Source organism: Dermacentor silvarum, chromosome 5 (assembly GCF_013339745.2).
Source record: "Dermacentor silvarum isolate Dsil-2018 chromosome 5, BIME_Dsil_1.4, whole genome shotgun sequence".
In the NCBI taxonomy this organism is placed as follows: Eukaryota; Metazoa; Arthropoda; class Arachnida; order Ixodida; family Ixodidae; genus Dermacentor; species Dermacentor silvarum.
Window position 1 is genome coordinate 121,900,651 of NC_051158.1, and position 27,821 is coordinate 121,928,471.

At 47.6% G+C, this 27,821-nt stretch overlaps 1 protein-coding gene across 5 annotated transcripts in view; it reads left to right on the top strand.

Annotated features, from left to right (window-relative positions):
- The first annotated feature begins 18,650 nt into the window (after window positions 1-18,650).
- LOC125945981 (uncharacterized) overlaps window positions 18,651-27,821 on the top strand; it is a 526,632-nt gene continuing 517,461 nt past the window's right edge. For all 5 annotated transcript variants that reach the window (XR_007467290.1, XM_049668437.1, XM_049668441.1 and 2 more), the window contains exon 1: window positions 18,651-18,781. The gene's annotated coding sequence lies outside the window, so the exon portion shown is untranslated. The remainder of the gene's footprint in view (window positions 18,782-27,821) is intronic.

The following is a 27,821-nucleotide window of genomic DNA, read 5'->3' on the forward strand; positions in this document are numbered from 1 at the left end:
TATAAGACGATTTAACATAAAATGCATGCGCTGTTGGTCTTTTGCTTCATGACATTTATTTGTGGGCTGTCATTCTCAAAATTACAAGGAATAACTTTGTCAAGAATGTAAAACAAGGAATGAGCAACGTTAATGATAGAATGGTGTGGCAATATAACCCGCATATACCGCATGTCGTATAAAAAGGCCTGGCCATATACATATATCTAGGTATATACGCAAATTTTCTCGGACGGACAATGCCGCCGACACCGACACCGCAGTTTCTGCGACATGGGGCCCTTACCGTGAAGCGTAGAATTTTAGTACAAAGTAATGGCAGTTTGCGCAAAAAGTAGTTGATATAGGCAAGGTTGAAACGAACTCGGTGTAGACATGTACAGTCGATCGATTCTTTACCAGTACCGCGAGAGCTTCGACTGCCTTGAGTTACTCCATATGACTCCTGCCATATAGAGTAACTCAAGCCAGTCTAGACTTGCGTAGCTCAAGTCCAGACTGGCCAACCAACCAGCGCCTTCAACAGCGCCAAGCGACAAGATCAGCAAAAGGAGCGCATGCGCACCATTTCAATCGAAGCGTAAGTTTCGTCTTATGGGTACTTAATACCAGCACGGCAGCATGTGGCACGACTAATTCGGTGCAAGTTTCCCCGCTTATTGCAGGCACTTATTGGACGGCAGCAAGAGCGTATGCCGCGGGATTTTTAGGCGAAGTTTTCTATGTCTCACTGATTCGTCCGTGAGTGCCAAAACCGCACTGCGGGAAAGCCAACTTACACAATTGAACTATCTGCGCATCTGCGCACACAATAGAACAACGGCGCACGACATACGTATCGTAGAACACTACAGTTTACAATAGCAAATGTACCAATAAGAAAAATGGTAATTGCCACGTCACGCTGCCCTCAAGAACTGTATATATATGCATCGCATTACGCGCGTGACGCAATGCATTACCGGCCGTCACCATTGGTAGGCCGCGGGTGCAGCGCACGGCAGAATGGCTGCCGTACGCGAACGAAAGCGAGAGCGCGACCAGGCCCGTAAGACCGATCCTGTGTATCGGCAATGGCAGAGTCTCTGACTGTCTACCACAGCGACCACAAGGCCACACTGTGCAAGTGTAGAATCGTCCATGAAAATGTTAGTGTGTCCGTGTAATGAGAGGCTACGTGATCTAAAATAAAGGCTATGCAACTTAACGACGAAATGTGTCTTCATTCATCTTCAACATTCAAAAATACAATCCTAAACAACTAATGAAATCGCATGTGCATCGGGTCGCTCAGCATTTCTTGGGTTCGTGGCGTGGTCGTTGGCTTTGGACTTTGACTGTGATTCAGTTTGCATGGAAGATTCGCGTTCAACCATCTTTCTTTAAGATGGCGGCTTTCATTTTCTTTTTTGGCTTGTTATGCTGTAGTGTGCACGCACCGGAATATAACCAACAAAATGTGCAAAGCTGCAATGCAACTTATCATAGGTGGAAGAAAGAGTAGAGGAAGTGGGGATTGTCAATTTTTCGATCCTGTTCCAGACGTGGCGGATCAACTAGTTCGTCTTTTTTGCGCGCTTTGTTATCCACATGAACCGTAAGATAAACTACAATGGCGGATGTTATAAAAAAAGTCGCAGTTTCGGCCGAAAGGAGAAGCATCAATTGCAATAACAAATTAGTGGATACGAAGTATTATCTGCCGTATAAACTTGTAGACATAGGCATACTAACTAAATAACAAGCATGGTGTTACGAGCGCACAAGCAGACGTGACACATCTCACTCGATGACCGAGGAAACTCGCTGTCTAAACGATGGAGTGACGAAGCGCGCCAGAAGCAGCGAGCAAATTCATCTTCATGCTGCTGCGTCTCGCATCAAAGCGAACAAAGCCGCGAAAACACAGTGCACGGCGAACTGTGCCCCCGACGCAGATGGCTTTCAAGATATAGCGGCTCGGGCAGGCGCGCGTGGCTGCCTGGGCCGCTAGAAGTAGAACGCCGCCTCCCCCCACCGCCCCCCCCCCCCCCTAGCGTTGCGAGCGACGGAAGATGGCGCACTTGCTTTCCGCTTGCCTGCAATGCGTGAAGCGAGATTAAGCCGCGATTGCCGGCTCACCCTCGAACTCTTTCACTCGCTCACACAGCATACGGCGCGTGGCGACGATTTTATGGCCTGGGACCATTGGTCGGCAGTGTGGGAGAACACTCACTCACCATAATTTTTTCCAAGCCCCGCACTCACTCACGTTCACAATCACCTCCACTCACAGCACTCACTCGCACTCGCACTCACTTCCACTCACATTCACTGGCGCTCACGTGCACTCGCACTCACCTGCACTCACACTCACAGACACTCACTCACACTCATCTCCACTCACACTCACTGGTACTCACTCGCACTCGCACTCACCTGCACTCACACTCACTGGCACTCACTCGCACTCGCACTCACCTGCACTCACACTCACTGGTACTCACTCGCACTCGCACTCACCTGCACTCACACTCACTGGCACTCACTCGCACTCACCTGCACTCACACTCACTGGCACTCACTCGCACTCACCTGCACTCACACTCACTGGCACTCACTCGCACTCACCAGCACTCACACTCATTGGTACTCGCTCGCACTCGCATTCACTTACACTCACATTCACTGGCACTCACTCGCACTCACCTGCACTCACACTCACCGGCACTCGCTCGCACTCGCACTCACTTACACTCACATTCACTGGCACTCACTCGCACTCACCTCCACTCAAACTCACTGGCACTCACTCGCACTCACCCCTTTGAAATGAGTGCGAGTGTGAGTGAGTGCACTCATCAGCCACTGTACCGATCTATACCGCTCACAATTCGTGTATATTCATAACGAAGCTTCCAATTTAGCACCTGTTGCAACGGGAGTGCGCAAAGGCAGTGTTTAAGACCAAGGTTTAAATTTAATATACATAAAAGATTTGCCTTCCCGATTACATGGTACCATCCGTCTATTCGCTGACTATTGTATTTCGTACCGTGAAATTAATCACAGTGATAATCACCATATACAAAATTCTGCCTTTTCTTGCTGTCAGGAGTGGCAGATGACTCTAAATGCCGAAAAATCTGTAACGCTAACAGTAAGAGAGAAACAGATATCTCAGTTTACTTACACTATTAATGACACACCTCTCACTTGTGCATTTCAGCCTAAATATTTAGATGTCACTTTAACATACGCTCTTCGATGGGAAAGCCATGGTAACAAAATAACCTCAAGTGGAAATCAATGTACATGCTGAGCACTAAACCGACTCTTCTTTCTGAGAAGACACCTTCGTCTTGCGCCCCAGATAAAATTTGCTGGCCTACAAAATGCTTGTTCGAACAGTGCTGGAGCACGCCAATATTGTTTGGTTTCCGTACACAAAATAACTCATTGCAAGAATGGAAGGAGTGCAGAGGAAGGCAGTAAGGTTATGTTTAATAAATACAAATTAGCGGATTCGTTGACTAAATTGTTAAAGAGAGCTAGTTTATTAAAACTGCAAAGTAGAGCAAAACTAGCACGACTAAAATTTTCGTTTCAATTTATTCATGGTGACATAAACATTGACGTCAGCCCCAAACTATCTCTGTCCATCTCTCTGTAATTGACATTAGACGTGTGCATGCTTCCGCCCATGCTCGCTAAGCTCCTCTTCGGTCGGATTGAGCCAAGAGAGCGGGAAATAGAGGGAGAGATTGACTGTCCGTATACTTAGTCATCCACTTAACGCCGAAAAAAACACAAAAGGGAGAACAAAACGGTATCTATCATTGTATCTTCGCTTTTACTCCATGTATGCGAGTGTGCGTGTCTGTTACTCTGTGCTAACTTGGCTAGTCACTCTTCCGCTCTGCCTGCTTATATAAGGAGCCTGTACGTGTACGGTTAAGAGGGAAGCAGGAAGAAAATGCGGAGCCATTCCACCATCTGAAGGCGGATGACCAGCGAAGCTGTAGCAAATCACACGGTATTAAACATCTTCACTCAGTGGAAGTCATGGCAAAATTTGCCGGTCATGATTTGGATATGTTTGCCATCAGCGCTTCAGCCCATACATATTCCCTGGTGTATTAAAGAAAATGTCGCAGTTTCGCCCGAAAGGCGAAGCTCCGATTGCGATAGCAAATTAGTAGAGAGCTATACGAAGCAAGGATAGTAGTTTATTGGGCCGTATAAACTTGTGAATATTCGCCTACTAACTAAATACACAAGCACGGTGTCACGTGCGAACAGGTAAACATGAACGCATCTCGCTCCATGACCGCAGAAACTCGCTGTCAGAACGCTGGAGTAAGTAGGCGCAGCTATAGCCGCGAGCGAATTGACCTTCGTGCCGCCTCTCGCTTCAAAGCGAACTAAACGTCGAAAACACGGCGCATACGAAGTTACCGGCTCTAGTTGAACATTGTTCACGTCACAAATCGCTTTGAAGAGAAGGCGCGCGCGAGCGCCCTTTTTCCACGTCGCAGATCGCTTTCTAGACACGACACTCACGCGGCCGCCGCCGGAGCAAGACGACCCCCCCCCCCTGCCCCCCAATGCCTGACGCGCGACAGAAGCAGCGCGCTTGCGCCCCGCCTTTTCCCTCGCGCGCGCGAGATTGAGCAGCAAGTTTCGGCTGACCCTCGCAAGCTTGCACTGGCACACGCAACATACCGCCAGCACGCTGCGACGATTTTACCGTCTTTGGACTTTAAACGGAACCTCACGACGACGTCCACGACCACTGCAGAAGTTCGCTTGGAGTGTCCATATAATTGCTATCGCAATATAATATATCCGCTCATCTCATTATACATTGTCTCACTCATGCCTGATCCTTGGATTATTACGACCTTAGTGAGTGGTTTCTATCTTGGCGTGCACAATCTGGTAGTGCGATAAGTCATCACCGCAAGTGAGCGTAGACACAACGTGCCTCCATTTTTCCGCACGCAAGGTGAACCGATATCACCTCTGCTTATCGTTCAAGCACTAACCACATTCACACTCACTTCCACTCAACACCACTCACTCATGTTCACACTCACCTGCACTCACACTCACATTCACACTCACCTCTACAAACCAAGAAGCACTCACCCCGTTCACACTCACAGCACTCAGTCACGTTGACACTCATCTCTACTCACACTCACAGGCACTCAACACGTTCACACTCACTTCCACTCACACTCATTGGCTCACACCTCCACTCACACTCACTGGCACTCACTCACACGCACCTCCACTCACCGGCACTCACTCGCACTCCCACTCACTGGCACTCACTCTCACTCACTTCCACTCACACTCACTGGCACTCACGCGCACTCGCACTCACTTCCGCTCACACTCACTGGCACTCACTCGCACTCACACTCACTGGCACTCACGCGCACTCGCACTCACTTCCGCTCACAGTCACTGGCACTCACTCGCACTCGCACTCACTTCCACCTGCACTCACTGGCACTCACTCGCATTCACCTCCACTCACACTCACTGACACTCATTCGCACTCGCACTCACCTGCACTCACACTCACTCGCACTCGCACTCACCTCCACTCACACTCACTGGCACTCACTTGCACTCGCACTCACCTACACTCACACTCACAGGCACTCACTCGCACTCACACTCACCTGCAGTCACACTCACTGGCACTCACTCGCACTCACCTGCACTCACACTCACTGGCACTCACTCGCACTCACACTCACCTGCACTCACACTCACTGGCACTCACTCGCACTCGCACTCGCACTAACATCTTTGAAATGAGTGCGAGTGAGTGTGAGTGAGTGCACTCATGAGTGAGTTCACCGACCTATGCCTGGGACTTTGTACGGAACTTCACTGGCATGGTGACACCAACGGCAGAAATGCGTCTGGAGTGGCTACATATCGCGATAAAAAAGGCGAAATCTTGCCCTAGGCCGCGCAAAGCTCAAGACACAGCGAAGCTGTGCTATGCCGACAACGCGTTTCAGCCGACCCGGTCCGTGAATGCGCGTCTCTCTCTCTTGTACTTACGGCCGTCACTGCGCGTTGCATAACGCAGCTTGCAACACCGACACCGCGTTCCAGTGCCAACACCGCGTTCCACCGCGTTGACAAGCTGACAACGCGTTCCAGCAGACCAGCTCCGTGAGTTCGTCTCTCTTTCTCTCACTCTCATTTTTTTCTCTCTCCCGAGCATAGCGTGCAAGACCTATTTTTCACCTCGCAGAGAACGCGCCAGCTGTGGACGAAAACGACGACGCTCGAACGCAATCATATGGTTCGCGTAAATAAATGTTCTGCAATCGTGAATGCATAGCCTAGTGGCCGGCGGTCTCGTCCGTCAGGAAAATTGTGTCGTTTGTAAGGTCCCTGCGCGTAGAAACAATTATTGTACGAGGATTAGGGACTAAAAGAAGGCAACATCAGTTCTATCGTATTGCGATAGAACAATAATTAGATATAATCGCAGTGCAAGAAACAAAAGTTCAAGGCGAGGACCAGAGCGACGGCATGTTACGCCCGTTCTCGGCGCATTATAATGTGTGCGTCAGTCATGCGGTGGGGACGTCAGGAGGGTGTATTATTTGTGCGTAGATGCTTAGGGATTGTTATAAAATCGGTTACAAGCTGTCCATCGGACCGCTTTGTAGTTTGTGACTTTGTATTCGCCGGCAATGAATGGCGCGTGGTTTGTTTGTATGGTCCAACTGAGGGGGTTTCACAGCGTCCATATTTTTTCTGCCGCATTAGTGGGTATTGTAACACTGATCGTATACTCATCCTTGTCGGTGATTTTAATTGTGTATGCTCAGCACGAGACAAAACGAGTACTACGCCGCATCGTGAGACTAGCACAATAAAGTTAATGGATATCATCAACGATTTCGCTCTTGAAGATGTGGGAGAATGTATTACCAGTGGGCATAATGACCAATTCACGCATTTTCAAGGTTCCAGTCACGCACGCTTAGATCGTGCATATGTGACGCTGAATATTGTGCCTCTGTGTAAAGATTATTGCGTAACCACTATCTCCTTTACTGACCATTGCCTCGTGATCTTTGGCATCTGCAGCAAAAAAGAAAGAGAAAATTTAACTGCGATTCTTGGGGAAATAATATTAAACTACTTGATGACGACGTTTTGAAAACTTTAGTACATGAAGGCATACAAGAACTGTACCATGACAATAACTTAGTAGTTGGGCCGAAATGGGAAACATTTACACATAAAATTAAAATGAAAGCTGTAGTAAGAAGCAGCATACTGAAATATAACGAACGAATTCATGAGACTGTTGCGTTCCAACGTGCAAACTCTTGTCAAATAAGAGTGTCTAACGCCTGGAACCTTTAAGGGAGATATCTGTGTGGTGAAAGAAAACTTGGAGTTGTTAGACATGGAAATATTTCGGGGTGCAATTATGAGAGCGAGAGCAGAGAAAACGGTAATGGCCGAAAGGCTTACAAAGCGCGCACAAGGTAAGGAAAAAATGTTACGCGCAAAGTAATTGCAGAAATAACATACAATGGTGCGTTGACAAGCGCGAAAGACGAGATTTAGAAAGCCTTTTACAAAGATTATAGTGCTCTGTTTTCTTTAGGTACGGTAGATAGTGACCACTTCAAAATTGAATTGTTGTCCTTCATGTCACAATCAAATGACGAAACAAAGGATAGATTGGAACTGTCAATTTCTCTAGGAGAGGTAGAGAAACCAATCGAAGACCTAAATTCCGGGAAGTCCCCTAGCCCTGACGGGCTAAGTGTGGCTTTGTAGAAGACCTTCAAGCGAGAAGTATATGCGATATTGGGGCGCTTATTCAATGAATCCTCAGAGTTTTATTCTCTGCCTACCTAATTTCTCACTTCCATACTATTTTTAATCCTAAAACGAACTATTCTATCAAACTTCGGCAAGTATCATCCTATCGTCCTATCAGTTTAACAAATGCAGATTCCAAAATTTTTACGAAAATAGTGGCTATAAGTTTGCAAAGCGTAATAAAAGAAATAGTGGGCCCGTATCAAACATGTGGAATAAAGGGCAGAAGCACCTTTACCAACATTCACAAAGCGAGGTGTGTATTACAGTGTTGCGACGTCATGAAGGGTGAAGTCGCGATGCTCCAGATCGATTTGGAGAAGGCTTTTGACCTCGTGCCACATGACTTGCTTATAACTGACTGAGAACATGTAAATGTTGTTACAGTAATAACAAAAGCTGTTCGTATGACGTACAGTGCTTGTAGTACTAGGCTCGTTATTACCAAAGAAGTTAGAAATATCATACAAGTGCGGCGCTCAGTTCGCCAAGGATGTCCTATTTCCCCTCTCCTTTTTTGCATGTTTATTGAAAGCTTTCGCCGAAGTATTATACACCGCTGTACAATTAGTGGCTTCAGGCTACATGCCTCTGAAGTAGGCGTTCTGGCCTATGCAGACGATATAGGTGTTTTTTTTTTTTGAAATCTCGAAAATATAGCGCATGCTATTACCATTGTAAAACGGTTTTGTGAGGTAAGTGGTAGTGCAGTCAATTGGGGAGAATGGCTTGGTTTTTGACATGGCGATTGGGACCTCACGCCACAGTTTCTTAAAATCCGCAGTGGGTAACAACCCCGGTGAAGTATTTAAACGTACCCTTAGAACATTACCCCGACAGTTATCCTTATTGGCGGAAACAGAAGAAATCCGAGAAAAAAAAAACGAGAAATGGAAGGGCACACATTTATCTATCTTTGCTCGTGCTACGCAATTTTTCATTAGCAAATTGTGGTATGTGTTGCAAGTGCTCTACTGTTCTCAAGCGAATGTGCAAAGACTTCAAGTTTTTGCCGTTTATATGGTGATCGACATGGGAACGAACAAGTTGGACGAACCTTTTTTGGCATGTTCGTGATGGGAGCTTAAGTTTATCGCATTTATTTCTGAGACAGTTTGTAAATCGTTTTTTGTACCTTCGAGATGTTCAGCATCCTTTCCTGCGCACAGCTTGCCAAGTGCGACTGGTCAGTGCTTTGCCCAACTTTGTCATCTCTTCCAATAAAATGGAACGTCGACTACGGGGTTACCGTAAAGAGGTTGTTGAGTCGTGCCGCTTCCTGGAGGCCCGTTTCTCGTTTAAATATTTAAGCGCAGTATCCCGTAAACATCGTATAATGATTTGTGTGATGATGTTCTCCGAATTCCAGTGCACCGGACTCATTTCTCGTGGGGGGGGGGGGGGGGGGGATATGGAAGTGCTGAAACGTGTAAAAAGCACGCCTGTACGTCCTGGGGTGAAAACGTTCTTCTTAAAGTTACATGCAGGCGTTTTGCCAGTTAAGGCATGGCTTTCTGATAAGAGAGTCTTCGTTCTGTGGGGTGACCACTGTTTCTCGTGCCGCAAACCTGAAACGATTGAACACGTGTTCCTGCTGGAATGCTGGGATGGCGTGTTCTTCTGGGATGTCCTGCAAAGAACCTTAAAGAAGGCTTTCCGTTTGAATGCAGAGGGAATAATTAAGGTACCTAATGGTTGATAACGAGGTTGGTTTTCCATATGATATTATTATGTTACTGGCTCTGCATAGTATTTGGACGTCACGCATGGCTGTTCGCCATGCAGACGTTGATGCTCGCCTGCTATAGAATACTTTTGCGAGTCTCTGATTTCAATTCTCGAAATGGAAAAAGTGCAAAAGTGCGTACCTGATTGGGTGCCCCGTATCGTATGCTTGTTACATATGAAACAGTTGTAAAATTATGAATTTGTCATTACGTGGTTGACTGTTAGACCAATGCAATAAAGTACAAAAGGGATGTATAGCCTAGTGGTTAAGACGCTCGCCTTGGGTCCGGGGGTTCGAATCCCGCTTCGGCAAGAAAGTTTATTGTCTTTTATTTCTTTCTTCATTGCTGATGATGATTATTTCTTCATATGAACCAGAAATTTCCGTTGAGCCATTCAACTGCGCGGCCGGCCGCGCTCGCCCGCCCGGAAAGCTGTACCTGCGACGGGGACGCAGTCCACTGTGCGCTGTGTTTTCGCGGCTTAGTTCGCGTTGATGCGAGACGCAACACGACGGGCATTTCCCTCGCTGATGCTGCCGTGCTTCCTCACGCCGGTGTTTTGACAGTGAGTTTCGGCGGTCATCGAGTGAGATACGTTCATGTTTGCTTTCGTGCGCGTTATACCATGCTTGTTCATTTGGTTAGTATGCCTATGTTTACATGTTTATACGGCCGATAAAATTACTATATTTACGTCTTTTAGCTGATCACTAATATCGTATCGCAATGGACGCTTCGCCTTTCGAGTTAAACCGCGACGTGTTTTTTTTTTACGTGAATGCCAATCTACTCCGAGACAACCACACCAGTGACCGACCAACCTACAGACCGACAGATCAACCAAACGACACAGGCGAGCCATGATGTGGTAGGCAAGAAGGGCTTTAATTCCTCTGGGACACAGAGTGCAAAGCGCTTGATATCTATCGGTGAATAGTTCACGCCATTCTCTGAGACGCAAGCGACTTGTGCGTGGAATAAAAATCTTCCTACTAATATCAAGCACCAATATTTGGAAAAAATTGTAAAGGTGTCAGGCGAGACGGCTTTCAGTGTTTTTTGAGCAGCGGTATTGACGGACGACGTGCACTATCTCCTATTTCTCAGAATGCAATGAGCTTAATGGTGTCGTCTAATATGTAGAACGTTTTTTTTTTTTTACTTCTGGCATGTCTTCGTCCTGCTTGCAATGAACAGTCAAAACGTGGTAGTTGTGCGCGATATATTCATTAGAAATAGTTGAAGATAACGGGCATCTCAACGTCTCTGCAGGGAAGACGAAGATGAAGACAAAGTGGTTCCTATGGCTAGTCAATCGCCGTAATGGTCGCCCTTGGACTAGCGTTTCAAATGTAGCAAGTCAATAGCCTTATGCCCGATGTACACGCAATAATAATCTTCACGTTCAAATTCCCCATACTCGCTTTTAAACTTCGTAGTGGTCACGACATGAACATTCCTGCCCTTGTTTGAGGAGTAGCAGGCTAGAGACACGCTCTCCAGGCTGACCTCTCCTCCCTTCTCTTCATTAAAATCTACTCTCTCTCTCTCTCCTGCCCTTGTTGCCGGTGACGGGATATCGCCTACGGCGTCTAATGCACTGACGTTCATGTCGTTCGTCACGATTTCACATCCTCGTTATCCTATAGTGTTCTGTAGGGTCGACAGCCCTGACTTTGTGTACTAGCTGACCTTAGTAAAAATGCGTCATCAGCAACGACGGATCGTATTTCATGAATATGGTAGCAAACGTTTTCTTTTACCCCGACCGCTCTCCACGTATGTGGTGACCTATAAAGAAGACAGCAATAGCTAGGATGTTTCCGAAGAGGAGCCCCAGGATCTTTTTGTCAAGGCTCCGGATAGCGAGCTTGCTACAATGAATGCGTTGTTTGTCGCAAACTTTCTTAACGTATTACCTTTTGGACGCAAAGCTGACTTACACTGGTCGATAAGGTTGCACGGGTCCTCAATGATATTGCTGATGATCCCCTCAATTCAGATTTTTATGCCGTTTTCCGATACTAAACAGCGTCATGAGCATAGCGAGTCCAAATTTGAAAGCATAGAGCAAACTTTTGTCCACAATATCCTTCAAGGTACACTTTTTCTGAAGGATTATGGTTTATTTCTTACTCTGGCATCCTTGTGACATTAAAACACTTAAGATACAATTTAAGATACTAAATTCACTCAAGTTTCTTTAATTTAGGTACCATGACACGTGTTTTCAATAAATTGGGAGAAGCGCGAGAGGAAGGCAGGGTGATTTTGCATATGCGCGAATACGAAAATGTGAGGAGAATCACAACGAAGGCTGCCTGCATGACATTAGCATGACCTTTAGAGACGAAGGAAAATTTATTGGCAAATGCCTCTGTCACTGATCTTTGCTTGACACTCACTAGTATATCCCAGTATAGCATACTCTAAAATATATTGTAAGTAAAATATATCCCATACGTGACAACCATAGTGACCAAGTGTACTGAAACAATCTATTCGAACACTTGGGAAGATGGTACGACAAGTGGCAAATAAGAAATAAATTAAACAACTGTTTTAATGAGAGTTACCCGAACGTTTATGTCATTATATTTGTCTTACACTATGTGCCTCCCCCCCCCCCCTTTTTTTTTCTCATACCATAACCATTTGCCTGACGCTAATATAAAGCCACAACACAAGAAAATTGACGCACCATCCCAGCCATGCGAAAGTCAATGTCCAGCGAAGCTATTGAAAACCACCACTGCATCTACGGAGGGGGTCATGCAATGCTTCATTGCTGAATTCCTCCTCCGGCGCCATATTCAGCCGCAGGAGAATGTGGACGTGCGGACTTCCCCGGTGCTGGAAATTGCAAGGATAATGCGGCCAGCGGCAGCATGCCGCCGATTGTAGTATTACCGTTACTTTTCCCTTTGCTGTTGCTCGTTAACGCCCTGCTCCATGGCAGTAATGAGTTATTCCCCATGTCGCAAGTTGCCGTCACCGCCGCAGCAGCTTGCGCAACAGTTCTTTACCGGGAAACGTATGGAAGCGCTATGTGATTCGCACTGTTAGCAGGATCGCCTTTTCAATTATCTGGTTTGGATGCCGGCTTTGTGCTTGTTCTTTATTGAAACGAATTATGTGCTGTATGTTATATGGCCGATACAAAATAATCTATGCACGTTTCACTTCAATCACTGAACGTTTTGTTCTTCCGTGAGGAGGGCGCCGCAAAAGATCCCGACCTACTACAGCTTAGCAGCTTGGCTGTAAAACTATTCCCTTCAGCGCGCTAAGTCTATACCCGCAGCTGGAATGTGTGAGTCATAACGACGCTGCACTGTACAATGATATCAATGAAACTTGCGCCTGTGACAGGAGAGCAAGGCAAAGAGAGGTGAGCCGGGCCGTTAGTGCATTGTTTGCATTTATTCTACACCTGCTCTCACCAGCAGCGCCTAAATCGAGCAGCTGTATAACCCAATACTGCTCTTTGTAATGTTTGGAGAAATCAAGTCAGGGACCTATAATGCCACTGGGTGAGAATTATTTTGTTGCGCGCTTTCAAGCGCCTACATAAAGCGCACGCTAAAACATATCTTCTTTTTACGAGAAGTACCATCGTCCCGCGGAGGTGCGAAGATTGGGCACATAATTAGAAGGAAAACGACAAGCACACACAAAAAGGGGGTGGAAGAGCGTCGGGGGATAGGCCCGTAAGTTTAAACTGAGCTGCGGCTACCTGCGGTACCGACGCTGCCATGGCTGCGGTCTCCCACTAGAGGGGCGTAAATAAAGCGTACTGACACACACATACATCACATAAAGTGTGTATCTGTGTGTAGGAGAGAGGAGGGGCATCAAAAGTTTGCAATGACTGATGATGCAGCCTGAATCCTTGGTTTAGCTGCCGAAAACGCGTTAGCCGCGAGGTTGTTTACTGGGTTCTTTTTTTTTTCAGATATAACGTAGTTCGAAGCAGGGTGTGCGCCACATTGATGACTGTAGTGTTTAGGACTGTTCGGCAATTTTGCTAGTGGGCAGTGGTGCGGAAGAAAGACAGAGAGTCGTTTGGGAGCATTTATAAAATGGAAAGAACCTTAAGGAATATAAACAGAGTTATTAAGCTGCGTAACGGAAGTCAGTATGTCCACAAACAAGAACACGAGAATAAACGGATTGAAGCCGTGCCGTGTTGAGAGGCTCACGCTTCCGTCGTCACGGTACTTTAGAGTCCCCGTGCTTGAGTCGGCTGCGACGACGACACATTCAGGCCACGTCCAGCACGGTTCTCGGGAACGGCACGCTCAGGAGCAGCAGCGGCAGCAGCCAGGGAACGCCTTCTCCAGCACGGCATCGCTGCCCAGCTCGTACGCAGCTCGCAACCCAAGTGTGGCGGTCGCACGTGAAGACCACGTCTAGCGCAGCAACATCTGTGCCAGACGGGAACGCTGCTTGGCACAGCTCAGATGCAGGAGCTCAGGGACCGGAGGCCCTCGGGTCAGCCAGCGTGTCGAGCAGTGACAGCTGGAGCCCTGGTCCCTCGGACCAACTGCTCGGACGCCCTCGTCCAACGCCACCTATCGTCCCCGCTCGGCTCCACGGTCCTCGGGAACTTGCCACGGACGTCTCGCCTGGCAGGACCTCGTTTACCCCAGGAGCCCGAAACTGCTGTCCGCCTGGTTCGAACACAGAGAGATCGCGCCTCGTGCCGCCGTGCTCGTGCACCCGTCCATTTATTCATTCTTCACGGAGCTTAGGTGGCCGCTCCTATGTTTTCGCAGCACTTAAATATGTCGGACGTAAATAAAGTTCATTTGTCTGTTTGTGTTGTGACCTAAATATGACCATGAAATCTTCAAATTGCCGCTGCCACCGCAATTTTAGCGATAGCTTTTAACAGCGGAGCTGTTTAAGCAAGCCGTAACGTGTGCCGCCTGCCACTGCGTTGCCTGGCAATCACTCGGCGGAGTGGCGCGTGCCTCACCTCCTCTCCCTGCCGTAAACATGTTGCCTTGACATGGGACGTTAAAGAGAAGGAGGAGAACATGCGCGTGGCGCGCGCAATGCTCGGCCGAGGGAAAGAGCAGAACGAGATAGAGCAACACCAATGAGACAACGCGCAGAGCTGCTGCCGACTCCGCCCGCATTTCCCCGTTTACCGCGTTCGCGCCGACGAAAAGCGGCGGCGTCGCCAGCAGCTCGGCAGGTTTCGACTAAAGCGCAGAAAATCAAGGGAGTTTAGTTTTGACCAGCCACGCCCCAGCAAGTGTAAGGCGCAGCTTGGCCGCGACGTCACTGGGGAGATAAAGCTCGGATCCGCCGAAACGGCGGCACAACTCTCGTTGACTGTAGCGAGTACATGTAGCCTTGACATGGGACGACCAAGCAGGATCCCGACACCCGAAGAAGATGCCGCTCATCTTGAAGCGCACCGCGCGGCCAAGAGAGAATCTGCGCGTCGGCGGCGAGCCGATTCGGAATACCGTGCCTAGCAGCGCATATCATTTCCTAGCAAAACTTAGCCAAACCTAGTAAAACCTGGAGAAGCAAGGTCGATCACCAGCTCCGCTGTTTACTCCAGCCTTGCACCACTAGTGCAAGCTGCCCATATTTTTTTTCTCAAGATAGAGTCTACAGCGTTCAGGATCGCAGCTTTTTCCTAGTAATTTTTATTGACAACCAGTGCCTTGATAGCTACGGAATTAGTCTAGACATATTTGACCGGTGGGAGCCTACGGTTGATTATGATGTGTGTTTAAAAGCGCTAACGTAATACTCGTTAGGGTGCAGTAGCGCACACAGGATCTCTGCCAAGGGGGGGTTTACAGTTCTGTGGTCGTGGTGGAGGGGGGGGGGGGGGGGGTGAAGCAAGCACTTTGCATAATATGCAATTTCCTTGCTTTAGTCAGAGGAATCCAACAGCAAATAAAATGCGTAATAGTTATAGTAATGACACCAAGGATGATGACGATTGTATTTGTTCGGCGTTTTACTCAATGTAATTTAAGAGTGATTGAATAAATGCACGACAGTTATAGAGTGTTGTTGTTAAGCAGGAAAATTCGAGCTCAGGCCACCTCCTGAAGTGTAATGACAATGTGAACAGAGCGCTGAAGGTACACGTTGGACCAGTGGGGCTGGACGCGTGGGGGAGGGGTGGTCAACGCGACCTCGGGGGGGGGGGGTTTAACACCCCCCCCCCTGTCGGTGCGCCGCTGTTACAAGGACGCACAGTGGCAGCGGCCGTCAGTTGCAGCACAGAAGGTGACGGATTTCAACCATGGCCGCTGATTGGGCCCACTGCCAGGGGACTAGTGCGCATCAGGTAAGGTGCTTTTAGGGGCGAAGCTCCTTAGGGTCGAGCCTTGTCCGCCGTCGCGCCGTTGTAGCCACGCTAGTACTCGCCGCTCCCTCTAGAGGCGCAGTTGTGCTCTCTCTCTCTCTCGTCCGTAGCTAGGGGCGCTGCGGTGCACAAGGGCGTTTGTTCCCGACGCGCGCTCTCTCTCTCGTCCGTAGCTCTGGTTTACCCGAATGATCCCCCGGTGCTTCGCCCACTCATCATCGTTCTCGTCGTGGATATGCGGTGATTTTTTTAAAGGACCCTAGTTGAGATACTAGGGAGCCGTAGTGAGGCCCGGGGATGGCAAAGAATCTATGAAATTAAACACCAAGACTTCAAAAAACACTACTTACCTGAAGTGTTATTGCTTCAAAACACTTAAGATATGTAAAAATTTCTAGGAAAAATTTCGACATACACGCGGAGAAACTTTTTCACGTAAATTCGAGTGCTCTGTCCAGGTATCTGAAGTGGACAGAGCACACTTCTGCTTTAACTGTGGAAAATTGTTGTTACCTTTTGTTACTGGGTCTAACTACGAATCATTGTCGCCACGAAACAAACGTTGTTACTTACGAAATACTGTTTCAACCAATGTTTCAATATAGTAATAATGTTTGGGACTTGCGTTTAGGGGTATTGTAACATTATTTAATTTAAGACAAAACCTTTTGTTTCGTATACAATATCTATGATATAATTTTTACAGTATTGAATAACCATTCATGTTTGCGGGATGTTTGCAGGAGCTCAGCAACAAAAATGCAACATAACAGGTACATGGTAGCTATAGTGGTCCCGACATACGACGCCTATAGAACGCCGCCTGTATACGAGCGACGGGAAGCACGTCAGCACACAACGAACGCAGAGATTTATTGCGCGCGTCTTGCGCAACGCTGTGTTGGCGCTGCAATCGGGAGCGCGCTTATGGCGCGCCCCTACAAGCCCCCCCCCCCCCCCCCCCCCCCCCCCCATGGAAGACAGGTCGGGGGCAGGAGCCGGGGCGAAAAATTCACCGGGCAGGCGAAGGGGAAGTTTGTCACAAACCTATGAAGTTCGGGCGTTGCGAGCGATTCTCATCGGGACGAAAACCTCCGAGCCGCCGCCAGAGGCACCGGCAAAAGTCATGGACGCCGCGTGCGTTCGGTGCGAACGCGGGCAAAACGCCGACGGCGTCGACAACAGTTGCTGGTGCTGCTACATGGGCCCACGGCTATTGAAGAAGCCCGGTGAAAGTCGGGAGTCCGAAAGATACGAATCACGGTGTCATAGCGAGGCCGCTGTCGTACCGTGGCCGGTCTGTTACCGAGGCCGGTGTCGTACTGAGGCGGTGTCGTACCGTGGCTGGTGTCGTACCGTGGCCGGGGTCGCACCGAAGCGGTGTCGCACCGTGGCCGGCGTCGCACCGAGGTGTTGTCATACCATGGCCAGCATGCTCGTACCGTGGCCGGCGTGCTCGCATCGTGGCTGGCGTACTCGTACCATGGCCGGCGTGTTCCTACCGCTGCCGGAGTGCTCGACCATGGCCGGAGTGCTCGTACGGTGGCCGGCATGCTCGACCGTGGCCGGCGCGCTGGACCGTGGCCGGTGAGCGCCGTGGCCTGGTGAGCGCCATGGCCTGGTGAGTGCCGTGGCCTGGTGAGCGCCGTGGCCGAATCATGTGCGTACGTCCTGGTTCTTCAGCCAACATGGCGGGAGACGCACCTGGACGTTTGAGACTGCTTCCATGTCGATGGCGAGGGAATGGTCCTCGTTGCTCATCGTTGACTGCGGTTGCTGTTGAGTACCGTCAGCCGCCGATGTGGGACTTGTGTTCGTAGCCATCACGTACGTACGTCCGGGTCACCAAGTGGTCGCGATATACGGCGCCTATAGAACGCCGCCTGTATACGAGCGGCGGGACGAACGTCAGCACACAACGAACGCAGAAATGCAATCTGTGTTTATTTCGCGCGTCTTGCGCAACGCTGTGTTGGCGCTGCAATCGGGAGCGCGCTTATGGCGCGCCCCTACAGTAGCGTTGGGCTAAAAACCTTTGATTATTCAAAGTCAATTCAAAGACTTGGCAGAAGCATAGATATTTCTGAAATTTCTTTGCAAGAATGTTTTAACACGTTATTTTTTTACCCGCCGCGGTGGCTTAGTCAGCTAAGGCGGTGCACTGTTGAGCACGAGATCGCGGGATCGAATCCCGGCCGCAGCGGCCGCATTTCGATAGGGGCGAAATGCGAAAAATCCCGTGCGCTTGCGTTGTAGTGCAATTTAAAGAACACCGGGTGGTCAAAATTTATCCGGAGCCCTTCACTACGGCGTGCCTCATAATCACAACTTGTTTTGGCGCGTAAAACCCCGGGGAGAAGAAGAAGAATACGTTATTTTTTGTTCAAACACAAATGAGGCGTTGAACTTTTGAAAACATTCGCAATTCAAAACTATTTGTTTGTGTACTAGTGGTTAACATTAATCTTCGAACACAATTTGTATTTCTTGTTTCATATTATTCTTTCAATCCTTAAAATTTTTCTTCTGGGTGCATTTTTTCTATATCATACATTGGTTCTTACTTATGGCTGCTAGTACGTGTTCAATAAAAAAATATGCCAGGAGAACAGATAGACGCTAGTAAAAAAATTCCACGCTGCGTGCTATTTACACGTTGCCCTTTACACATCGATGAACAGCCGGAACCAACCGTTTTCTTTAGACGGGAAGTTGTGACTCATCAATCTAGGAATATGTCTCCTTATAGGTATAAATATAATAATATATAAATATACCTACATACCAAGGGTGTTGTAGACGCTTCGAGCACTCGTCGGCAGTACACGCGCAGAGGACTGGAAGAGTGCATGTAAGTACCCATGCTTCGTTTTATTAGCAGAGGTGCCTTGAAATACTGCCAAGGCGAACACGCAGACCGTTTTGTTGCACTGATTTTGCTATGCTGTCAGGACGACATTAACATTGTAATCATTAATGATGCCTGCAGGCAACCTACCGTTTTTTTTTTTTTTTTGCTTGTTGAGTATGAGCACTGAGTACGAAGTGTCTAGCTAAATCTATTCGGCTAAGACTGAAAGGTAGGCAGCCAGCGTCATTATTTGGTTTCGAGCAGCAACACAGGGCGAGAAGGAACAAGTTTGGCAGTGTCTTGCTTTCTTTTGAAGGCACGATCAGAGGAGCCACAACGGCGCAAGATATCCGCTGCAATAAAGTCGCACTAGTTAGGTAAAGCAAAGGAAATGTGCCCCTATCATTTAAGTAATGCTAGAGCTCTCTGTACGAATTTTAAATTAAACCAAAGGTGACGTGAAGTAAATTTTTGTCAGGTGCCCCCCCCCCCCCCCCATTGATAAGACAGTTTGTGCACGCTTTTTGTGCTTTTCGTTGATTGTGCGCATTCTCCATGTGTTTCTTCACTTCCAAAGGCAACGCAACATTTTTCGGGTGTTCTTATGTGCCGTTATTAAAGGGTTACTGACTAAGTTTTCACACTTAATTGTTTATAACGCTCTCAAATTACCTTTATCACCCTTTTTAATGTCCTTTCATAGGCACTATTTGCCACTTAAAGCCACTTTTCACACAAGAAAATAAATCACAGATAAAGATAAACATATTTATCACCAACGCAAAATTCTGCAATAATTGCTTGTAATTTGTAATTGTGAGCTGTCGCGAAAGCACCAGCTTTTTGCAAGAACTTATAGTTTGGTAAGAAGTGGAGACGTCATTGATTGGTGTGCAGAGAGTGAGCCGGAAAATTATTGGATGTAGCATGTTTGTATATAAGAGCCTAAAAAAAAGCCTACTATTTGTGTCTGCGAAAACAGTAGCGGTTCTTTGCTACTTGTCTAAGATAAATGAAGAGTCAGCCTGTTTCAGGATAAACATCGCCAGCAATTTTATCTTGTGACGTAGATTGTTTGTGAAAAATCGCAGCTAAATGACAGCAGTTCAATGCGTTGTGTTGCGCTTTCGGGGAATGTTTATTCTCGGAAATATGGTGTATAAAGTTTTGCCGTTGCCGTATCTCCTATAAAGTAGGTGCGTTAAGAACGGTAGCTTGCAATGAACGCAGGTCAGTACGGCTTCGGACTAAATTTCATCACTAAGAAAGCGAATCTTCTACAGAAAAAGAACGCCAATGGTTTTGAAGACGAAGCATCGGGAATACCATTACCTTCACCGAGGATATACGGGGCCATTGCTTTATACTGGTGGTCACATAGACGGAGTGGAGGAGAGAGAAGTGCTCTCCAAAATGACAAGACATCATAATAAATGCTATTGCTGGAACTTACAAAAAATAATTGACTAGGTAAACTTAGGCGGAATAACAATATTGCCCAGGAAAAGCGAATGAAAGTGTACATTTTCACAAAGGATGCTTGACAAAGAACACGAAAATGGCGCATGCATGACAATAGTAGACCAGTCATATTTTGCCGGAAGTAGTAAGCAGAAGATGCGACCAAGGCACTGTTGCGTGCAGTATGGGTGTAACGTCAACATTGAGACACGTACATGAATATATATGCAGTCTTTCAGAGCATACGGACGAACTAGATGCAACTGTGTATTAACTCATAATGATTTGCATTATTATAAGCACGCAAATATAAATGAAACGATTGATTAGTAGCAAGCTTTAAAAGGTAGGCATGGAAATAGCATTAGTTTGCGATCCTCATTTACATCGCCATCACCGTGAGCAGCTGTGTTGTGGAGAATGTCAGTAACTCGCTTACATGACACGTTGAGCGGCCCGTACCCAGCACTCTATCATTTCTCCTTCATGCGACCGCGATGGAAATCGGTAAAACTGAACGTTGTTATTCAGACCTGCATGTTCATGGCAATTTACAACGCAACAGTAGCGTCGATTGTGGCGTTTCTTCGTAGCGCGCGGAGCTGTCGCGGTTACCGTCGTGCTGGCCCCATCGTTCTGACGAGTGAGCCAACAAGAACTTTACGGCTTTATGGCAGTTCAGTGGCGCGTCCGACTAGCGCAGAAATTCATAGCTCTCCTTCTGGGTGTTAAATGAGCAAAACATTCGCAATATGAACCAAAATTAAGTTAAATCGTTGTTTCGCACTCGCTAGCTGCTTAGGCAACTTAGCAAGGGAGTCGGACTTTGCACAACTCAATGATTACCTCTTAGTACCGGCAGGTGGCGCTACGCGTCTTACAAAACTCCAGAGTCTGACGTCTATGCCCGGGTGCACACAGCCAGTGCGGAAGTAAGAGTATTGGGATGCGTGCCACGGTCTCCGGAATACGGTAGAATATAAGAATCCTTCCTGTTAATTCTCACGCGTATATATAGTCGTAAGGCAGTGCGTGTCCCCAGCCAGGGTTCCACAAGTTTCTTCCACAACTGCGTTTTACCTCACACCTTTTATATCCTTATGCCTTCCTTTATTTTCACGTCAAATAAAAATTGCACCTGATCAGTTGTGAGTTGTCCTTTTATTGCGGTTGTGTAATGAATGCTCACGACCGGCACTCCGGATTCGAAATTTGTTTTGGCAGCGCTGGATATTTTCTACCAGTACCTGAACAAACAGGCAAAATGCCAAAACCCTGCAGCTCTCTCTAGGCCGGTGCCGTCAGCCTAGTCTAGCAGTTTTACGGGTGAATTACAAGAGAGATGGCAGTTGCATGGGTGAATCAGTAAGACAGTAATTTGAAAGAATAAACCGAGGAAATCCGCAAAGGAGGACCAGAACATAGATAAACGGATCTTTAAACATTTTATAACATAGGTATATGCATCTGTATAGACCGATGACGGCTTTCGCTCCACCGTCGCGACCCCACAACGCTAGCTCTTCTGATACATCTAGCGTCTTGGGAGGAGGGAGCCAGAGAAATGCCTTTTCACACGAGCCTTGACTCGCTGCAGGTGATTTGCAAACAAAGGGAGAGAATTGAGGCTCTCGTTATGACATACACATGAAGGAAACCATCAGTGGGCGAAACCAAGGCAATCCTAGGGGAGTGTTTCTATTTTTTTGTAAGTTGCGATGTTTAATACTTCGAAATTTATTGTGTAATCATTTATGAAAGAAATAATTGATTACAAAGTAGAAGAAAACCATACGCCACCGGTGGGATCCGACCCACAACCTTCGGATTTCGCCTTCGGTACACTACCAACTGAGCTACGGCGACGGCTGTCGAATCTTCAACTTTTTTGAATATTTTTGTCTACTCTAAGCTAATCTCTACAGTGTTGGCTAGCGCCCACTCTCCTCCATAGCGGCGGACCTGTTACGTTCTGTATTCTGCGGGTGTCACGTGCACCGTCATCGAACTTTCTAATCAATTATTTCTTTCATAAATAATTGCAGAATCAATTTCGAAGTATTTAACAAAACTTAAAAAAAAGGTAGAAACACTCCCCTATGCTTGCCTTGGTTTCGCCAACTGTTAGTTTCCTTCACAGGTAGTAGTAGTAGTAGTAGTAAACACTTTATTTAGGTCCTGAGAAGCGAGGCAGGGGAGTCGGCTAGCCGTTGGCTAGTCCCATGTCGGAACAGAGAGGCCGCGCCTCTCCGCTCGTTCACGGGCCCTCTGGACAGCCAGGAGTTGGTCGTCTTGTCTGGGATCTGTGATGGCCTTCGTCCACTCTTCTTCTGAGTTAAAATCTTGTAACAGCGGGCACTGCCGGAGCATGTGATTCAACGAGCAAAATTCAGTGCCACAATCTGGGCAAAATGGATCAATGTCGGGGTGAAGTTTCTTCAGAAAGCCCGTAGATGGGTAGGACCCCGTCTGGAGCATGCGGAGCGTGCTAGATTGGGATCTGTTGAGCTTATGATAGGGGGAGGGAAAGCTCTGCCTATCCCCTCTGTAATGTGATGTGATTTCGTGAAAAGCAACTAGAGAATCACTGTGGAAGAGCTCTCCCGAACTCACCCGCGACACCGTCCCGTCGCGGCATATGAAACCTCGCGCATGGTCGTGGGCTATCTCATTGGGGTTCAGGTGACCCGGTAATACGTCTGGTGCCATGTGAGCTGGGAACTAGACTATGTGATGAATAGTGCCTGAGCGGAGTTTGGCGTTGATAATCCTGGCTGCCTGTTTGGCTATCAATCCCGATGAGAATGCTTTAATTGCCGCTTGGGAGTCCGTGTACACTGTAGTGCGTGTTGTGTCCAGTAATGCGAGAGCTATAGCGCCCTGTTTCGCCACGTCGGCGAACGAGGTCTTTAGCGAACCTGCCGAGAGGAGTTCTCCCCTGTCATTGACTATAGCTACGGAAAACTTGTCGGAGCTGGCGTGTCGTGCCGCGTCAACACAAAGGTGATCTCAGTTATATATACACTGAAATATATTTTGAAAAATATTTGCGGGTTCATGAACTCGGTAATTTAGGAAGTGGTACGAATTTTTACCTTCCTGCTATCAGTCACAAAATGACTACGTCCTTTATGGCCAGGCTTAACAACGCTAAATATTGATTCGACACGGTTATCTGAAGGTCCCCTATAGTTACATCGAGGGACTAGCCCATATACTCCATCCAGAAAGCGTAATATTTGACTTAATCTAATTATCCGTTGGCGTCAGTAATAATCCAGAGATTTCAAGTCAAACCTTTCGCCGGGCCACCCCTCCAAATGGTCGGTAAAATTGTTTCTCCGTCGAGATCATGAAAAACTTTTGTTGTCATTCAAGCAGCTGTGATTTTTTTATTCAACGAGTAATATAGCAACGCCATGGAAATCACTCCGAGGCACCAAGAAACTATCCTGGCTCTAAAACCACTCGGGAGAAGCTTCATAAACAACATTATTTCTGCGAAAATCCTGCACTAGATAACGTCAGTGGGACGAAAAATATTGAGGAATGTGGAAATATCTGATGTAAATATTCTACAATTCAATCTGTGCACTATTAATACGACCGGTATTAAAATGCCAAAGCCAATGGGGGCTAAAATAGTAGGCAGTTATTTAGTTACTTAATTCTTTCATTGCGCAAACGAGAAGATGATTAAGGGGGCTCATGGTAGGGTCAAGGATGTCCCACCACTTTCTCATGTTTTTTGCTTTATAGTAGAACATAAAAAAAATGTGGTTGATCCCTCTTATATAGGAATCGGTATAGAACACGAAAGTGAAACGTGTCTTCACAGAAGTAGTGTAATGTTTATTGCACATTGATATATAATGTCTATTGGTGTTTTGTGGCTAAAGCGCCCTTAGGCGTTGATGCACCCACGCTAACGCCTGGTGGCACGTCTCCTCCATCACGACTACCAACGTCGATGACCATGAGCAACCGTCGTGCATATGGAAGCTGCACTACGCTGCACACGCTAGCACAACGCGAAAGACGAAGCACGTAACTGACACACTAATACAACGCGCAAGACAAAGCACGTAACTGAATCGTCACCGAGTCAAATCAGCGCGTACAGCGCGTCGTAATTGCAGCCTCCGCGATCAACTTCAGAAACATTTTCAGAGCTAATTGCGGAGGCCACGCTCCGCTGTGCTGAGTACGGTGAACGCCACCTAGGTGGCGTTGGTAGTGCTTCTTGATGCCAGCGTCCCTTCGAATGCTGGCATCGAGGCGTCGTAGTGCTGAGACCACCGAAGCGTTCACTGTCGGTGCGCGTTAGTGTCATAATGCAGTACTTCTCTTTTCTGCTCGTAGGCGGCGGCACCGTCCCGAGCAAGAGCGCGGGTACACGGAGGAGTGTTAGATATATAAGGCGCGTCTGTGTAGCTCTCTGCAAATGCGTTTGTGGCGCAATGGGTTAAACGCTCGGCGATCTATCGTCGCGGACCGAGAGGTAGTGGGTTCGATTTCCAAATTTTGCATGTTTGTGGAACTTTTTCTTCTGGTTTCTTTCTTTGTATTATGTTCGTGTACATTGTAAGCTGACGTATTTCCGTGACGGAAATACGTCAGTGAAGTCTTGGTGGACCCCGGCATAAAACACTTTCGTGTTAAAAACGTTTACTTAGGCGCGTTCGCGGGCGCCAGCCAACGCAGAGCGCCGTTGCCCTAACGGTGGCCTTCTCAGCGTGCCGTGCGCAGAGCGCGCAGCCGGCCGGGCGAGGATATCGAGGAGGAAAGCACGGAAGGGGAGGAGAGTTTCGCTACTTTCAAGGGGCTTTAGGCGCAAGGGGATCTGGCGATTCAGTCTTTGCGCACGAAAGGAGGAAAGTGTAAAGACACCACGGGAGAGAGGGGGTGCAGCTTCTACACAGCCAGCGACTGCGCGCTTTGCGCTGCTGAAAGCTGTCGTGCTCACCGCACCTTGAAAGCGATCAGCAGTTCTCCAGTCGGCTCTTTCCTTTGTATGCGCTGTGCTTTCGCCGCTCAGTTTCCGTTGAAGCGATAGAGCGCACGAACCTTCGCTCGCTCTAGTCGCACTTGCTCACATCAGCGTTTTGACATTGTTGTCTACGGTCATTGAATGTTACCTATTCATGTTTTCTTGTGCGCGCTGATACCATGCTTGTTAAATAAATTAGTAAGCGAATGTGTCCAAGTTTATACAGCCCATAAAACTACTATCCTTACTCCGTATAGCTCTCTACTAGTAAATTTGCTATCGCAATTTATGCTTCGCCTTCCGGGCGAAACTGTGAATTTTTTAAAAATTCAATGTTACTTTGTTAGTATGATAGATCTTCGTCTGTTTCATGCACCTTTAGAATGCGTGAAACCAATCGCAAATTGTCACTTTGTCAGTTTATCAAAGGTATACCCCATTGAACATTGCAATACATCATCGCTGGCTCAAAATATCCCAGTGGCGCTCGTCTTTTTTAATGGTAGGGGAGTGGTTGGATGGCGAACAAAGCCGTGAATAACGTGGTATTGGAATGAACAGGAAATTCACATCATGCAATACTAGATAGCTGTATATTAAAAATCCATATTGCATGCGCGATAACAGCCTAATGATTATATAATTGCGCAACGAACTTTTACATTGAAGAAGACGCATACATTTCACTGCACATCTGGGGCACTATTATTGTACTTGCATAGGTAAAACAGCCACCTGCAGTTGAAGTTTTGTTCTGGACATGGTGTATGTATAGTAATTCCTTGTGAGGTAGAATTGAGTGATAGTATGCTGTTCATTCTATTGGCTGATCAAAGATGAAATAGAAAAAAATCGGTAGAGGAATACGTTGATTATAATTGTAAGGTAGTTTTTCTAATAACTGCTACTTTGTATAGGGTTGAAACATTTTCATCGACAGTGTAACGTTAAACACAGCCACAGCCATATTCGTTAAAGCATGCGGCATTAGTGCTTCAATTTTTAATATATACAACGGATACTTATTAATCAATGCATATTTTTACAGCTACGTATATAGTGAGCTATGCGAGGGTCAATACTTAAATCTGTCGCTCCTATTTACATAAACGATTGAGCTCGGTAGCGTCGTAACGAGCGTACCGTCACATGGCCGACAGACACCATTCAAATTATGTGGTTGCCTGACCGTCTCCCCGGTGAGATATTCCAACAATAGAGAGCCATATAAAGCAGCACTACAGCTAGAGAGATAGAGCGGCACACCACGGTTGCCGAGGAGTACGTAATAGGAGTAAGGGGAGTGCGTGGCGCATAGAGCCCGTGTGCATCATTGCGGCCGCACCACGCAGTGTGGACCAGTTTCTTTGGATACCGGCTTTACCCGAATGATAATAGCCAAATCGAGATCGTACATTTAGACGCCCTATCAAAATTCAGTGGTTGTTTAGCGTTAAATGCGAGAGAAATGCGTTACAATTACCTCGCACCTCTTAACGTCCCCAGATAAATAATGTAAGCGGCTTTCACCACTTTGTAAAATGTTGTGCAGGAACTCATTCGGCGCAGGTCCTGCCACTTTGAGCAGCAAGGTGCAATTCACGCTCTCTCTCTCTCTCTATATATATATATATATATATATATATATATTGTAAAGGAACAGAGCCAGCACCCGTTCCAGGGCCAGCTGTTCTATTCCCTCCTTCGTGCGCGTCTTCTCTCCTAGCGCGCGCTTTCCGAGCGCGCGGGCCCCAGTGCTTTTCTTCCTCTTCCTTACACTCGGCCACGCTGCTGAAGCTAGCTCTGGCGGTTGTCAGGGCGCGGTGGTGCTGGAAAACCCTTGCATACAAGACTTGGAAACGACATTAGTCGTCGTTAAGACCGTCCAGCGCGCAACCAGCTCCTCGGAGGGGGGGGGGGGGCTGCACTGACTGTCGCGCTCTGGTCCCAAGTCCCGGCGACGATTATCTCGTCGCACCTGAAAAGACGGAGCAGGCGATCTCGAACACTGCACCTCCGTCTGTCTCCTAAAGCGCGTTCCGTCACAAGGGTTGCAGTCTGTAGCAGTGCCAAGGTCCATCCAGGTGCTGGAACCGGCTGGTCCTGACAAAACATCGCGCGCAGTCGGATATGATTGGCCTGCGATGTGCATCGCAATAACAAAACGATCCCGCAAGCTTTTGAAGGGTCGAAGCAGGGGACGGTTGTGTTTGTGCCGAAACCGATGGTCTCATGCGCGCCTTTTGAGATGACCAGTTGTGGGTATTGCGTGTTGATAGTTGCTTGTGACTCTTGCAGTCTCTTAGCAACGAATGAGTGTCTCCGCATTCGGCCAATGACTGTAGTGAAGTATGAAGGTGTGGTTCAGACGGGGTCCCAAGTATTTCATGTCTAGGATCCATGGACAGATGGGTGAGGTGCTGAAGTGATAGCGCTCTATCGTCGGTGTTCGACGAAATACTAGGTGGTGGTGAATCCTTCCCCATGGCACCAGACAGAAGATGACGGATCCGCAATACCCAGCGGGAAAGTTCGCCGCTGCTCTTCAACTCGAACCTCGTTTTCGGTGCCCGTTGTTCTGAGCTGAGC